Source organism: Electrophorus electricus, chromosome 7 (assembly GCF_013358815.1).
Source record: "Electrophorus electricus isolate fEleEle1 chromosome 7, fEleEle1.pri, whole genome shotgun sequence".
In the NCBI taxonomy this organism is placed as follows: domain Eukaryota; kingdom Metazoa; phylum Chordata; class Actinopteri; order Gymnotiformes; family Gymnotidae; genus Electrophorus; species Electrophorus electricus.
In genome coordinates, this window is record NC_049541.1 from 7,116,906 (window position 1) to 7,132,009 (window position 15,104).

The following is a 15,104-nucleotide window of genomic DNA, read 5'->3' on the forward strand; positions in this document are numbered from 1 at the left end:
TTCTACTGCATAGAGTTGCATGAGGCAGCGGCTGACTGATACGGACTACGGCTTCATCGTTGTCGTTTGGACTCCATACTGGTGTCAGTCATTTGAAAGCAAACCTCTCCGACTTCACCGGTTTCTTTATTGTCTATTCCAAAGACAGTGGACAGAGGCAAACCCATGTTTGGCCCTTGGGTACCTACCCGCAGACGTCTTCAGAAAAAACACATTTTTAATACGGCTCATACAGGACACCGTGTTGAGTTTAGATCTGTCTACAGCGGTGGCTTCTTTCTGCCGTAGTAAACAGATGTTACAGGAACACGTTCCCAGATTACTCTGAACGCACCCGTGGGCCAGTTACCAGGATGTAACCAAATCAAATCAAAGGGTGTCCAAATTACGCAGTGCTTCACTGGCGTGGCTACTTTCCTTAGATGGGTACATCCGTGTTCCTGCATGGAAGCAGTACATGAAAAAGTTCATTTTCGAACATGCTCCATTTGCTGAGCCCAAATCAGAGTAACACTGTACATTTCTGAAAACAGAACGCAACAGAATAATAACAAAGGTTCTGTATTTCTGGGTCAGCAAGATATTAGAAGTGGAAAACTGTGCATGTACACATTTTTAACTCTACCAGCATCTGTTTTCCAAAAAAGTGCCCTATAAAAAGGTTGTGGCTTAGAGGTAGTGAACTGACCAGCACTAGGCTGCTTACACTAGAGCTGCTCCAACAGAGGAGTAAGACAGCCAGCTGCAGTGACCATGGCCTGATTCATCTCACATGGCCCTAATGCCCCATGTCTTGGCTAAGCGCATGACGGCATTGTTTTCCCACGGACACTCACACGCAGACACCCCCCCCCCACCCCCCCCACCCCCGCCACACACACACACACACACACACACACACACACACACACACACACACACACACACACACACACACCCCGCTCCACTATTTGACAGGACACGCTCAGGCAAAGCTGTAATCTAACTGTTGATTGCCATCAAATTCATTCCCCTTTCTGGTAGCGTTTTTTTTTTTTTTTTTTTTTTTTTTTACGGCTTCTCGGCTGATGGTGTGAAATTGAAGCTTTTCAGCGATTCGGAGGCGACACGTGAGCTGGTGTTCTGTCTCCTGATACACTCACGGCCTGCTCCTGCTGCCGTTTCCGACACAAAAACCCCGCAGGCTCTGGCTTTGACGTCCCGCCCAAGCGTGAAGAGTCCTGCTGCACCCGAGCACAGGTTTAGGTGGCGTGCGTCCTCATTAAAACGCTTCGCCGCTGGCTTGCGCAAAACCCAGGACGCCATCGGGCAAAGGGTTAGCTTTACTCAGCCTCTCCTGGCAAATGGTTAATCTATTACTGCCATAAACACTGCACACACTTTAAACACCTACTACTAAATACCTGTGTTTTCAGTTACAACTGCATAACAATGCACTACATAAAACAATTCCATGAACACATTACGCTTGGTTTTAAATTTTTATACCTCTACAGGGGGAGACAATAGTAAATCAAATCTCAGTACATACATTGACAAGTTAGCTCTTGGTGCTAATTTCTTACTTGATGGCCGATTCTTCCTTTTGCCTTGGGGAAAAGTCCTGCTAGTCTGTTAATATCATATTGGCTGGTCTTACAGTTACATTTGCTTTAACTCACTGAGCGCTGCTTTGAAACCTTCCATCTCGTGTAGAATTACAATACCTAACAGCCACTGGCTTTATTTAGAGCGCGGAGCTATTTGCGGGCATTTTACAGGAGCCCCCCGTCAGTGCGCCGAGGTTGATCACGTGACCCCGGTGGTTGAGTAACTGGCTGTGAGCAGCATGGCCCCTGGGGTAAGGGACATGAAGGAGAACCTCTTGAGGCTGGGTCTACTGCTGATCTAAGTCGCGGGGGGCGTGGGTCGGACCAGAAACGGCTTGCGACGCGCAGCGCGGGCTGGAGTGATGCGTGTGTCCAAAGTGGAGCGACACCTGCCTGTTAGAGCTGAACAGGAAGATGGTACACACCAGAATCTGGATACCATGCACAAATATCCAGGACTAGCTCTTGGCTTCATAAATTAACTAACTGCACTGGATTCGGTTATAAAGAACAAGCTACACTGGTCGACGTCTACAAAAGTAGAGGTCAGCTCCAAACGACTCTTTCCTGAATCTACGCCTAGGTCGTCAAAATCCTCCCTGGGACTTTGTCCCAGCTCCTGAACTGATGCGCTTCCGGACGGAGCCCGGAACAAAATGAGGCAGTGCGTTTAAAATGCATCCCAGCCTTGGTTCTCTCACAATGTCACAGTCATGCGGGCTATGAAGAGGCGTGGGGGAGAAACCCAGGCTGTGACACTGTGCTTGGCTGACAGCGGGAGCACAGGGCTTTTGGAAAAGTCCGCGCGCGGAAACATTTCCGGCTCTTCCGAACCCGTCCCGCCGTTCCCTCCGTGCATCCGCCAGGAGACAGTGGGACGCCGGCCTGTGCGGTATGTAATCCTGTCGTGCTGGAAGAATATATAGCTTTTATGTGAGAACTCATCAACACCAAGCCTCGCGAGGTGAAAGAAGGGTGAGAAAATTTAGGGCCCAGCCAACACTCAAAACAAATCCTAAAGAAATGACACTGCAGACAGAAGAGTGAGAACTATCACTCAAGATGAAAAAGTGACACTTTGGCTTCGGCAGGGGCATAAACTACACTCAAAGTTAGCGAACAGAATGCTTTAACAACTTTGAACTCCTAAGAGCTAGAGCGTTTGGAGGTTTAAAATGGGTACGTTTTAATAAAACAACTTTGCGATTTGTTGTGCCTCGCCTGTCCGCCATCAGTGTATTCACTATAAACATTTAAACACTGCTGAAAACTTGTTTGGTTAACGTTGTGGCTTCCGCCTCTGTAGCGGTCGTTTCCATGGCGCCCGTGCCGTATGCTGTGTTTTAGTTTAGACTGTGTCCTGGCCGTCCTTGCTCACCATTACACTTAACCACACAAGCAGCCATGCCCTGAGGCAAAACAAAAACCAAAAAAACTAAAGAAATATTTTAAAAGGGGGGGGGGGGGGGGGGGGGGGGGGGGGGGGGGGTATTGAATTGGGGGACTTTGTACATTTTTCCCACTGGAAAGTTCTGCTCCGCAGGATTTCATCCCGGCGTTAAATTCCCCGTAACGGCTCCGATTTAGACGGATCAGCGACGGCTTTCCCCTCGTCTTGGCTAAACGCTCAGCACAACCTTACAGGGCGATGCAGACCAGCTGGGATTCACGCCTGGGTTCCTCCAAGTTCCTGCCTATTCCGCCCAAATTCTGAAGACGCGCGGGCTGGAACTTGCGTTGGGGCTGAAACCCACCCCACACTTGAGGGCGGGCCCTCGTGCGCTCAGGTGAGCACTTCTACTGGGGCAGGTGCCTCCGTGGAATGGTGAGGGATCGCGGGCATATAATTAAGGTCGAGTAATTAGAGTAGCGTGATTGAAGTAACGTAATTAATAGTGGAAACGCTGCATGCTGCAAGTAAAAGAATCGGTGGATGAAGGCCAAATAGCACTGCGTTAATGGACATGGGGTCTGGCTAACGTAAAGGCCAGACCATGCAGCTCTGAGCTTTAAGTCAACATGGCAACAAGCGCGCAAGCCTGTGGCAAAGTTCTGTTACAGCGTTAAAACTGTATTCTCCAGATATGAATTGCAAAACTGCAGAAACGGCAGAATGGCACTCCACCCTCAACTTAACTGAAGCTGAGTGGGAAAACTTGGACAGAGAAAAGAACAAAAAAGTAGCCCCAGTCAAAAGGAGAAGCAGTGAAGAACCTACCATGGGAGCGCTTTACTTTAGGAGCTAATAAACAACCTGAAACTGAAGCTACCATGGGATCTCTTTCCTCTGGAAGCAAATCAACACTTACTGCCCTTCTAAACCACAAAAGTCTTGAGCCTTTTGTGCAATAGTGTGTATATACTTACAATATGCTTGCAATTCCTTATAATGTTCTTTATAATATATTTATTTGCATATTTAGCTTGTAATAACTATTAGGCCTATCTGCACAATTCCTATGAGTAGGTGTGCTAGTGTAGGATGTTTGGGAGCAAAAAATGCCCCCCCCCCCCCCCGTACTCTGTGTTCTTCTATTACCCGAAGCAGATTCTAAAAGAGCTTTTACGAATTAGCGAATTAGGATGGACTACCCCACTTCCAAATGGGAAATAATTTTGAAATTATCCTCGTGTACTAAGACAATTAAAGACATCAAGCTGTGACCGGGGGTTAACTTGGGAGCGATTATGTTCACCTAATTGCGCACAAAACAACCACCGAGTCGGGCGAGCGTGATTTCCGCGGGCGCGCGGTCTTCATTTACCCGGCAGGAGGTGGAGAGGTTGCTCTGCTGCGGCACCTGACCAGGTTCAGGAGCTTTACTGGAGGACGTCAGGTTACGAGAGGGAGCTGGGGTCTCACCGCAGCGTCGGAGGGGCCGCGGATGGGGGTGGTGCCCCTCTCCCCACTCTACAACGCGGCGGGACGACGACCGCGGGGGGGGGGGGGGGGTGTTGCCATAGTGATTAAAGCAGGCTTCATCTGTTCACCGCAGTGTGCCGGGAGGCTTGTGCACGACGGGCGTGTGGGTACGGAGTCGTCGGCCAGGGAGCGGAAGGCGAAGGCCGGGTGGTGGGCGGAGCTCAACAGCTGGGCCGTGTGCGCTGCTGGAAAGCTCCAGAGCACAAAGGCTTCGTCTGACAGCTTAAGACTCACTTTAAATGTGGCAGGCAAATTTTCCGGCGTTTCACTTGAAAGGAGCCAGATCAAACGAGCCAGCATGGCCTCTGTCGCCATAAGCATGGCCAAAGTGCATTACTTAAGGGGGGTGGGGTCATACCGCCAGAGAGGTTCTGAACTTAAAAGGGTGAAACAGAACAGTTGGAGGACTTCATCAGGACAAAAAGAGTCGAATGAATGAATGACAAAAAGTACACAACAGCACCCACCGACGTTCACCATTAAAACGCAGCAGCCCATTGTAGTGACTGGCAGGGTAATCTGAACTACAGCGACAGCTCAGTATGATCGGAACTGAAATAACACCAGTGAACTGCAGCATTACCCGATTCAAAGGCATGGACGCCCTGCTCATCGAAAACACCCCAGCGCTCATTTGAACCATTACAGCCATAATGGCACCGTAACGATGTTCTTAAAGTATCCGGGTTTCTTTAATATTGCCAGGTGAGAGGCCGGGAGGGCTACACCCTTGTGCTCACTTTAAAAACCAGCCATTCATAAGAAAGAAAGAAAGAAATCTAAAGTGGTACAGCTGTTTATCGGAAGTGCATGACACGCGTGACAAGCTTTCCTCACAGAGAGGCAGCGACGAAACGAGAGGTAGGGGTGGGCCCAACTCATTTCTTACCGATTCTCACTTTAAAGCCCAAATGACTTTCACAACTAACCGGAGCTATAGACTGTTATTCCATAATTAAATTAACGTGTTCATTACAGGTGTACTTACTGCATTCACACTTCAATAGTAATAAAACAGAAAACAGAAAAAAAGAGCACCGCTTAAAGACTGGAGAACGTCCAACTTTATGGGCCTCTTAATTGCACGCAGGCAATATCTGTGACCTCTCCCGTGGCTGCTGAAATCGCTCCGGCATGAAATGCAGTGCTTCCTGTGCACCCGCCTCCTCCCGAGGCTGGGTGAGAGAATGCTACAGCAGTTTAAAGCGACACCATGGCGCAGGGGCCGGCCCGGCCCGTCAACGGCAGGCGCTCGTGGGAAGCCGTTTCGGGGGAAAGAGAACCTGCCATCTCCAACAACTCCGGGGCTTTTTAGGAAGCTTTTTTTAAGCATCTGCCAGATGCCCTTATCCAGAGAGACAATCAGGATGCAGAAAGGCGGCAGATGTAGTGTTAGCAGTCTTACCCAAGGACTCTTACTGGTATATCAGAGACCTTGCCAAGACAGGAGACCCCCTACACTAAAACGTAAGGCACGGCTCAGACTCAGCGAAACTGTGCCAAGGAACAAAGGCTTCCACGTTTTTCCAATTAGGTCTCATTTTTGGTGTTGCCCATCCCTTCGGAAGCAGCCTCTGGGATCTGGGCAGCGCGGAAACACACATAACGTGCGAAATGAGTACCCAGTGAAACGTGAGTGAGACGTGTGAGACATAAGAAAATGAGTGAGACATATCGCATCTCCAGCAAGGCCTGACGGAAGTTTAGAACAGAACATCCCCTCCCCTTTGGAGGGAGAGGCAGGCGGCCAAATGGGTTGCAGCAAGTTAGCGTGCTGCTTCTGACATGAAGTCCATCTCACTTATGACTCGCGTCTCTCTCTCTCATTTCTCTCAGTCCTGCACCTGTCTGGCTCATCTCTTCCCTTCTCCTCTTGCATTTCTCTCGTTTTCCATTTGTGTTACCTCCCTGCAACCCCCCCCCTCCCTCTCTCCCACTATTCCTCACTCTGTCTTCCTCCTTCTCTCCTCACCCCCACCCGTGTGTCTCTCTCTCTCCCTCCCTCCCTCTCCATCTATCCTGCGAGGGATCCACCCACAGCTGCAGGAGTTCCCAGACCATCACTTGCTTCCGGCATGCGGCTGACTCCCACCCCGGACAGGTTCCTCTCCTCCGCCGGGGTTGCGGCGTGCCGGGGCACGCCCGGGAGCGGGCACCTGCTTGCCTGCCCGTTCATCTGGTGCGCACCATCTCGCGCCTCGGATGGGTGGGGACGAGAGCTCCGAACGCAGAGTCATCCGCACCACTCTGACGCAAGTGAGCTTCAACTTTGAAACGGAACGAGGGATGGGAACGCTCAAGAGACGAGCTTCTCTTCATAGATGCAGATCAGAGAGAGAGAGAGAGAGAGAGAGAGAGAGAGAGAGAGAGAGAGAGAGAGAGAGAGCGAAAAAAAAAGAGACTGCCACCAGCCTGCCAAATATTCTCGTCCTCAGAGTTAAAGGCTTTCATTAAGGTCAAGGAATGAAATGCAGTAATTTAAAAAGATGACTGACTATCACCGAGGGGTGGAGTCAACATGGACTGCCGAGGGACCACCTCAAATGGGGCGTCGGCTCTGCTAAACGTACCACAGCCTCAAACGTCCAGCTTCGCTAAGCACGCACAGAAGAGACGTTTCAGGGCATCGCGTTACGTGCCGACGTGTTAAACGGGGCAAGCCTCGGACTGAAGGGCACGCCATCACCAGGAGAGGCACGGGAACGGCTGCACGCCTAACAGGCTGGGCCCGAAGCATGCAGCCTGATGTAAACTCATTCATTAAATTCATTAAAAAAGGTGCTTTGGGGTACCTTTTTGGAAGGTAGTGCTAAATAAAGCGTTCCACAAATATGCAGTAGGGGTCACTGGACCCCCAGTTCTGCAGTGGGATGTACGACAGGTCAGGCGTGAACGGGAGACCTGGGTCACCCGAGAGTGTCGCATGGACGTGGAGTGCCTGGCACTTCGCTGCACACGACTCCCCTGCCCCATCTCTCCATCAGCTCCCTGACAGCCTGTCCGTGGTGAGGTGGCTAAATCACTGGCGCGGACTACTGCAGCCATCAGCGCCCGTGATTTACACGGGAACAAACAGGCAAGATTAGCAGACTCATTAGCCAGAGGTTTAGAAGGGCGGGGGGTCTATTTCTGTCTGGATTTGGTGCCAGAGTGGGATTTCGTTGAGAGCGTTTTGTCGAACTGCCTTCTCATCTATTTCAAAAGACCAAAGTTATGTATATGCATGTATATGCTATGATGCACATCAGATGCCTCTGTGAAGCCAGCCATCTGTAATATATGTGCTTAGTTTGCACAATTAGCCATTTGTTTATCAAAATGCTCACTCCCCCCCATGGTTTATAATGCAATTATCATGTAAAGATCACTGCATTAAAAATAACAAAAAAGCACAAACGTTTAAACCCATCAGCAAAATCAGACGTTCTATTTGTTGGGCTGCAGGATTTCCACTCGCTCTGCGCAAAATGGCCAGCGGACTGCGATCCCAGCGTGCTGCGCCTTCTCCCGCCGCCGAGTCGCTGTGCGCTCTTGGGAATGCCGGGGTGGGGGGGGGGGGTTGGGTGACTGCAATCGGCAGAGCGCCCCGGCTTCCCGGGCCCTGTGCCGGCTGGGCCGTGCCCCTCCGCCCGGACGGCAATTCGCAGGGGAGCCACCCCGGAGCGCTTAAGGGCGAGCGGTTAAGAGAGTCACGGCTGCCGAGCTCGTCGTCGGCCCGGCTTTGCCTAGCTGTCGCTACCGCCTGTGACGGCTGTTTAACTGCTGGCCGTCGTCTGGGGCGAGGGTTTGATTATAGCTGCGCTATAATTAGGGACTAACGATCCGTTCGGAGTCGGACGTAACTGTGGTGGGAGTCTGCTCTTCCTGGTGGGGAGGAGAGATGGTGACCCAGTTGCCTTTTTGTTCCTTGTACAGCACCAGGAGTCTGATTTGCCTTTCGCCTCAGCCGTGTGCAACCCGCAGCCTTATCTCTGTTTGCAGGCAAATTGGGAGGTTGACACGCCCTTAGGCAGAGCGAGTGTTCACTTGTCTCTCCACGTCACGCCTTCCTGCCGCCCTGCCTCCCAGGTGCGCCGGGGGCACTTCCGCACGGAAGCCCTTCACGTAACACAAAGGGACCGTCTTCGGGAGTGAAATGGCGCTACATCAGTGGACACACACACACACAGCTCTCTTTAACGTGGAGGACTCGGGTCGTCATGCCTCTACTAAATGTGTTGGATAATTCAATTTCCGCTCGCCGTGACTCAGCCGTGTGGGGGGAGCATTAGGACGGCACTGGAAATGTGAGCTCTGTGACTTTCGAGTGATGCTTTTCACGGGGGATAATTAGCACGAAGCTCTCGGGCGCAAAGTGAATGATTATTGGGGAGGCGAATGTGTCGTTTTCCAGCACAAGCAGCCACTGGAGGGGTGTTTGTGTAGCTGGAGCTGCCAACTCAAAGGGAATTCCAGAATCCCACTGAAACGGCACAGGCCTTAAAGCATCGCGCGGGAAGACTGCACACAGCCGGATTCCCCTCCTTTAGACCCCGAGGTGACGCGAGGCCGCTTCTGGATGTCCGGCTTGACGCCTGGAACGGAGCCGCTCCGATGGCTTCCTTTCACGTCGTTTACGGCGCGGTCGCTGTGGCAACGTGTTCCTGTGCAAAAGCTTTTTTTGCATCTCCATCCCCTCCCCAGTGTTCCTCTGAGATCTCCAGCAGTGTGGACTAGTGTGATGTCCCTGCATTGTGTCGCACATAATAACACAAACATCGACATCTTATATATTGATAAATGCAGAAAACCTTGATGGACTCGATGGAGCTGACTTTAATGCGCGCTCTGCACTGCCCAGGTCAAGCAGTCCAAAAGCCAAAATGTTTTTGGTAGTAAAAAGCACGTCACTCTCGTGAGCTGTGCACGCCAGCACACGCCTGTGTGATTAAAGGGAGGTTACTGGTCTGGGCAACCAACAGACTCACTACTTAACAATCACACCCTCAAAGCCACTTATCTGCAGTAGCAAAGCGGACTGGTTTATGTCTGGAGTCAGAGTTTGTAACTGGAGGTCTCTTTCCTCCAGTTTGTGGAGAATTAGCCCCAAGGAAATCCCTTCTTTGTGACCACAGAGGCCTCTGAAGCGCAACAAAATTCAAAGTGTAAATCACCAACGGAGCGTGACAGGAGTTCACCCTCAGAATTCCTGAGAACACAATAGTCAGCTCGTAGCTTCCAGGGGAATCTGCAAACCTGTTTCCAAAATGAAACCTAAAAAAAAAAAGTCTATTTTACGAGAAGCGCGGCCCTCCGGGGGACTGACGCGTTAGCCCGGGGGCAACAGCTGCCAATACGACTGCGACGGGGTCGTAAAAGGGGAGGAATTTAAGGTCGCCGTCCCATACGTGGGGGGTCAGCAGTAAGAGCCAGGAGGCTGTTGGCGTGGCCGAAACCAAAAACACTCCGGCTCCTGTTCGCTGCTGCCCTCTGACCCCGCGCGGTGGATGGCTAGTAGGGAGGTGTGAGCGGGTATGCCGGACATTCTGCGCTGTACTAACGCACGCACGCACTCTTCTTTTGTTACCGTTTTCCTTCAGGTGGAAAAAGTTGTACGTGGGATTTACAGTAATCAGTGCCGTTGTGAATCATTAACGAGACCGAGGCTAGTGTCTTGTGTGGGGGGGTGTGTGTATGTGCGTGTGTGTACAACCTTGAGAGTGATCCTCTCAGTGCTCAGAGAAGCAACCCCGGGAAGTGAGACAGATGTGTTACATTTACGCACGGTTAGGGCTTGCCAAGGGAAGAAACACAAAACAGAGAAAACCCAACCAATAAAAACATAACAAACATTTTTTGCTCTTTTATCAGCGACAGGGCCACCCAAAGTTGTGCAACAAAGTTGTTGTGCAACACCCGCCTCGTTTATTGTCGTGAGCTCCTACACGTAGTCTGAGCTAAAGCCATATTAACTTAACGCAGGCTTGTTTGACTAAGAACCGGTTCTCACCTGTGCGGCCAACAGATAGCATTTAACCAGACGCTTCACTGCCGCCCCTCCAAACAGATCTCAGATTACACAGAACGGCACGGCTAAAACCTACACGCAGTTCTGCTACTGGTTTTTTTTTTTATTCTTTCATTTCCTTGTCTCCTGTAATCCAGGCTGTGTTTTTTTTTTTTTTTTCCCTTTCTCCCCCCCGCAAGCCACGCTAAGAAACGTCCGACGGCTCGGACACGTTTGAAAACGCAGACGAGATCACCTGGCAGGATAAGGCCGGCTGGAAAAACAGGCCATTTGGTGGCTGACTTGTAGCTGCGTTGTGGCGGGGTGCCTCGCTTCGGGAGCACGGGGCTCTGGGGCCAGAGCTCTGGCCGGCACGGCGGACCAAAGACGAGGTAAAACTGTTGTTTTCGCTTAACCGGCCAGAACGCAAGAACAAAAGAATCAGTAAAACGTGCTCTGGGAGGGGAAAGAGCAAAACCAAAAAATGCCAAACCACAGCCTTGTGTTTCTAAATAAGAAAAAAGAGGAACATTATCTTCTACTGGTGATTATCTGGTTTTCCCCACAACTTTCAATAAATACTGACATCAGTCTAACTGGGGTGTGTGTGTGTGGGGGGGGGGGGGGGGTGTTGAGAAGGGAGTCCTTAGCAGGTGATGAGCAAACTTACCCATCGCCACAGAACAGAAAGCCAAAATCCACAAGTTTTCAGGGAACGCAAATCCCAGGATTCACCTTGACAAATTGGCTTTGCAGTTATTCCCAACGGCAATCACCACATTCAAATCCGTTTTACGCGTAACATCCAGGTGGAGAAATCTTGTTCCCAAGGAGTACAAGAGAAGACAAAGCTGCTGCTTCTCTCAAAGTCCTAATCCATTACAAGAGCGTTATTAAAGTTGACTGGGTCTATTGCTTCCTCGTCAAAATGTTAACTTGTCTCCGGGGGTTCCTCTGTGGTCCTGTGGTGTTTTTTAGAGAGTCACTTCTGAGACAAAGCTTCTTCACACTCTGAAAAGTGCCCGGGGCCAGTGGAGGTGGGTGGAGCCAGCGTGTGATGTCATGGGAATCAGGTTTCATCATAGGTGGAGAACGCAGGGTGGTGACGAGGCTACCTTCCTGAGCTCCTGACCAATAGAGGGCGTGGTTTTGCTTTTTAACTACCGCTTACCTGTGAGGGTTAAGGTGTTTGCCTGTGTGCGCGTTGTCTAACGCACCACGACACCTGACGTTTAATCAGGACTTTGCCTGATTAAAGTGGAAACCGTATTTCATTGTGAAAATGTATTAAAACTGACAAATTACAACCCTCCTCCCAAGAAAACTCATTTTGTGCATGCAGCAACAAAATGTTACAGCCATAAAGCCATAGCATTTTCTGACACCTTTTAAAATAGATTGTATGAATTTACACCTAGAAATTATTAGAGAAACCAACATTCCTGTGAATAAATAAATGAGTGAACAAACATCCTTCACCCCCAGTCAGCCTGCCCCGGTGCCACCGACCATCCTGTGTTGGTGGTCTGCGGGATTCTACAATTTTGGTGAGGAATCAATGGGGGGGGGGGGGGGGGGGGAGAGAGAGAGATGGCCTGTGGTGTCCCCCCTCCACCTCGCAGAGCCCCCCCCCCACACACACACCACCCATAACTTTCCCTTAATGTCGATTGGACACGATGATGTTTATTGGATTACAGACCGCCTCAAGGGGGCGACCCCCCCCCCCCAGCCCCCAGAACAAGCACACTCAGGAATGCAATGCCCTGAAGGCCACTGGAGAATTCTAAGCGATTGCACTGGTGTAACACAGTCAAAGGAGGACATTTTTTGTTTTTGTTTTTTTACATCCTTCTGTTGAGAGGTAGATGCTCGTGAGACGCTGGAGGTGGCTCTGTGGACGCAGCAATCTTGTGTCTCTCTCGCTCCTGCTCCTCGAAAGGCAAGCGAAGTGCAGAGACGCCCTCCACGTTGCCTCGGGAGACGGGACACTTGCACCCTGCCGGCGCCTGGGCTCGGAGCTCAACCCCATTTTCTGACGCCTCGCGTTCCAGTTACTTCCAGAACTCCAGGAGGTTGGCGTGGGAGTGGCACGTTGTGTGGAACAGGTTACCCCCGTTAACGCCAGCGTGAAATAACGCTGCTCACCCGCCATGCCGAGGGGCAAGCTGAACGCTAAACTGCGTTCAAAACAGCCTTGTGATGGATCTCACTCAGTCAACCAACTTTATACAGAAACTGATTCCCTGCTCTTCTCGTTCACCTGCACAAGCGTAGGTGTAGGTGTGTGTGTGTGTGTGTGTGTGTGTGCGCGTGTGTGTGCTGCGGAAATTATCTTTGAGGTTTTTCCTGATGCTTGCAAATGAATATAAAAGTTTTTAACCCTGCCCAGCATGCTGAAAAGGCTTCTGAGCAGCGGTCAGCCGTTTTTGGCTTTTTTAAACGAGCTTCTGTTTCTCACGTTACTCAGCAAGTTGAGAAGTGCTGAGCGTGCGGGAAGCGAGTCCCTGGCAGCGGGAAGTCTCTGCTTCGCCGTGGAAGGAGCCCGGCAAAGCCACGCATGTGCGGCTCTCTCCGTGGTCGGACGCACGCGGGGATGGCATGCACTGGATGACACCTGCGCGGGTGGTCACACGTGTGGATGACACACACACACACACACACACCTTTTAGTTGTCTGAAGCAACTTTTTTTTTTTTTTTTTTTTGCTATTGTACAAAAATTGCCTACCATGGCAGGGGAAAGCTGGTGACCAACTGACCAACACTGATCAACACTGTGAAGCACAAGGAAGAGACAGATAACGGCACGTTCGACGGCCATTGAGAGACGGGATCTGCGGATCAGGACCTGTGTGGCGGGCAGCCAACGGACCGGCTGCCTGCAGCACTACTACAGCTGTCGGTGGCGAGGTCGTCTGCATAAGCCCTGCCCACAGTCAGGCCACGCCCCCACCCTTTGAGCGGCGAGAGGTTACGGCAGAAGCGAGGGTAGCGCGTACGAACGCGAACACGGAGATGAGAACGCGCTTGCAACAGCAGCCTTGGGCGCGGGTGCGAGGGGCCGGAGGGGGTTTAGTTCCAGGTGACCTTCTGGGTTTTCGGTTACTCTGCGTATTTGGCGTGTGTATGGGCGCGCAGACAGAAGGATGGACGCGGAGAGACAGACAGATGGAAGGAGGAGAAGGGGGGGGGGAAGGTGTGGGGGGGGTAAAGCGTGCCGTCGAATGCGGCAGACAAATCATTTTTATCTGTCACCCCGGCGGGTATTGACAAAGCGGGGTTGCATTTAGATAGCCCAATTAAAGCGGGGAAATGAAGCGACATGGGCCACTTTAGAACACGTGGGCTGCTCACGCCTGCCCTCTTCAGACAGGTGGAGCGAATGACAAAGAAAGAGAAAGCCGGAGGACGAGAGGGAGGGGAGGGAGGAGGAGGAGGAGGAGGAGGAGACAGACGCTTGCTGGCCACGTACAGCTGCACTGCTAATACAGCCCGGCCGGATCAACTGCGTTCAGGTTACCGCTGTCCGGCAGGCCGGGTCAGAGGCGCGGCAGCCCCGTCTCGGGGCTCTCATCCTCCGCTTGCCTGCGGGAAACCCGACGTACGGAGACTCTCCGCTCTCCGGCCAGAGCAGTTACTGCGGGCAGGCATCCGATAGCTAGCCAGGAGGGATGGCCCAGGTCGCGTGTCGGAGGTGGGTCGGCCAGCTTGAGGGCCGGGTCCTCGGGAAGGAGGTCCTGGGGTTCCGGACCTCCAGGAGGCCCCTGCTCTCTCACTGCGGGGATATTTTAATGACACGCGCGAGAGCCGCTGCTGTCGGCATCCCAGTAATGACATCACTCAAAATGGCTCCACATGACGGCATTTCCTGCGCAGGCCTGTTTTCTTTAGCCTGCACCTCTGAATCTGCCCTGGCCCCAGGATCATAAATACAGGCCAGGCTGTCTGGCTGTCTGTCTCTGTGTGTGTGGGGGGGGGGGGGGGGGGGTGTCAGGACTGACTCCAAAGTGACCCCGGGACTCCAGTGTAAAAGACAACACAGCATGTGCAGGTACACTACTGAGCACAGGGTAAACACAAAGGTCCACACCCCAAACTGCATATCACGCTTTTAATAGTCTCATCAGCAGATAACTGCAAGGTTTTGAATACCCAGACGTGTGTTAGTTCGAAGATTACATCAAAACATTTAATGGTGATATATAAGGTGATATTTTCATGATTTTACCTTTGTGTATGAAGACTTTGTAAGTGAATTTCTTCCTTTCTAGCTTTCCTGCCCAAATATTTACTGCGGCCACAAGCAGTGACAAGCGAATGGTGGCGTGGGTCTCAAGTGCAGTTTTTAGTTCTTGCTAATTTTCGGCCCAATGATTTGTAGTTTGGACCAGGAGTGTCCTTTTAAATCTGCTTTGTGTGTGTGACGTCATTAGCCCAGTAGGGTAGGTGCATGTGTGTGCACCGAAAACTCACCACCACTCATTTTGACGAGGGCAAAAAAGGAAAACGTCCTGAGAGTCATGCTAAGGGCTGGAAACACTGAAAAAAATGACTGAAGAAATCTCAAGTGACATTGGCATTCCCCTCCCACAAGACAGCAGTGA

The 15,104-nt window shown here is 51.4% G+C and overlaps 1 protein-coding gene and 1 long non-coding RNA gene across 2 annotated transcripts in view; one reads left to right on the top strand and one right to left on the bottom strand.

The window, feature by feature from the left end:
- ptprfb (protein tyrosine phosphatase receptor type Fb) overlaps nucleotides 1–15,104 on the bottom strand; it is a 116,229-nt gene that overhangs the window by 77,468 nt on the left and 23,657 nt on the right.
- LOC118241641 lies at nucleotides 1,785–11,055 on the top strand. Its single transcript, XR_004776254.1, has 3 exons — nucleotides 1,785–2,481; nucleotides 3,133–3,376; nucleotides 10,699–11,055. It is a non-coding gene; the product is annotated as an uncharacterized LOC118241641 (long non-coding RNA).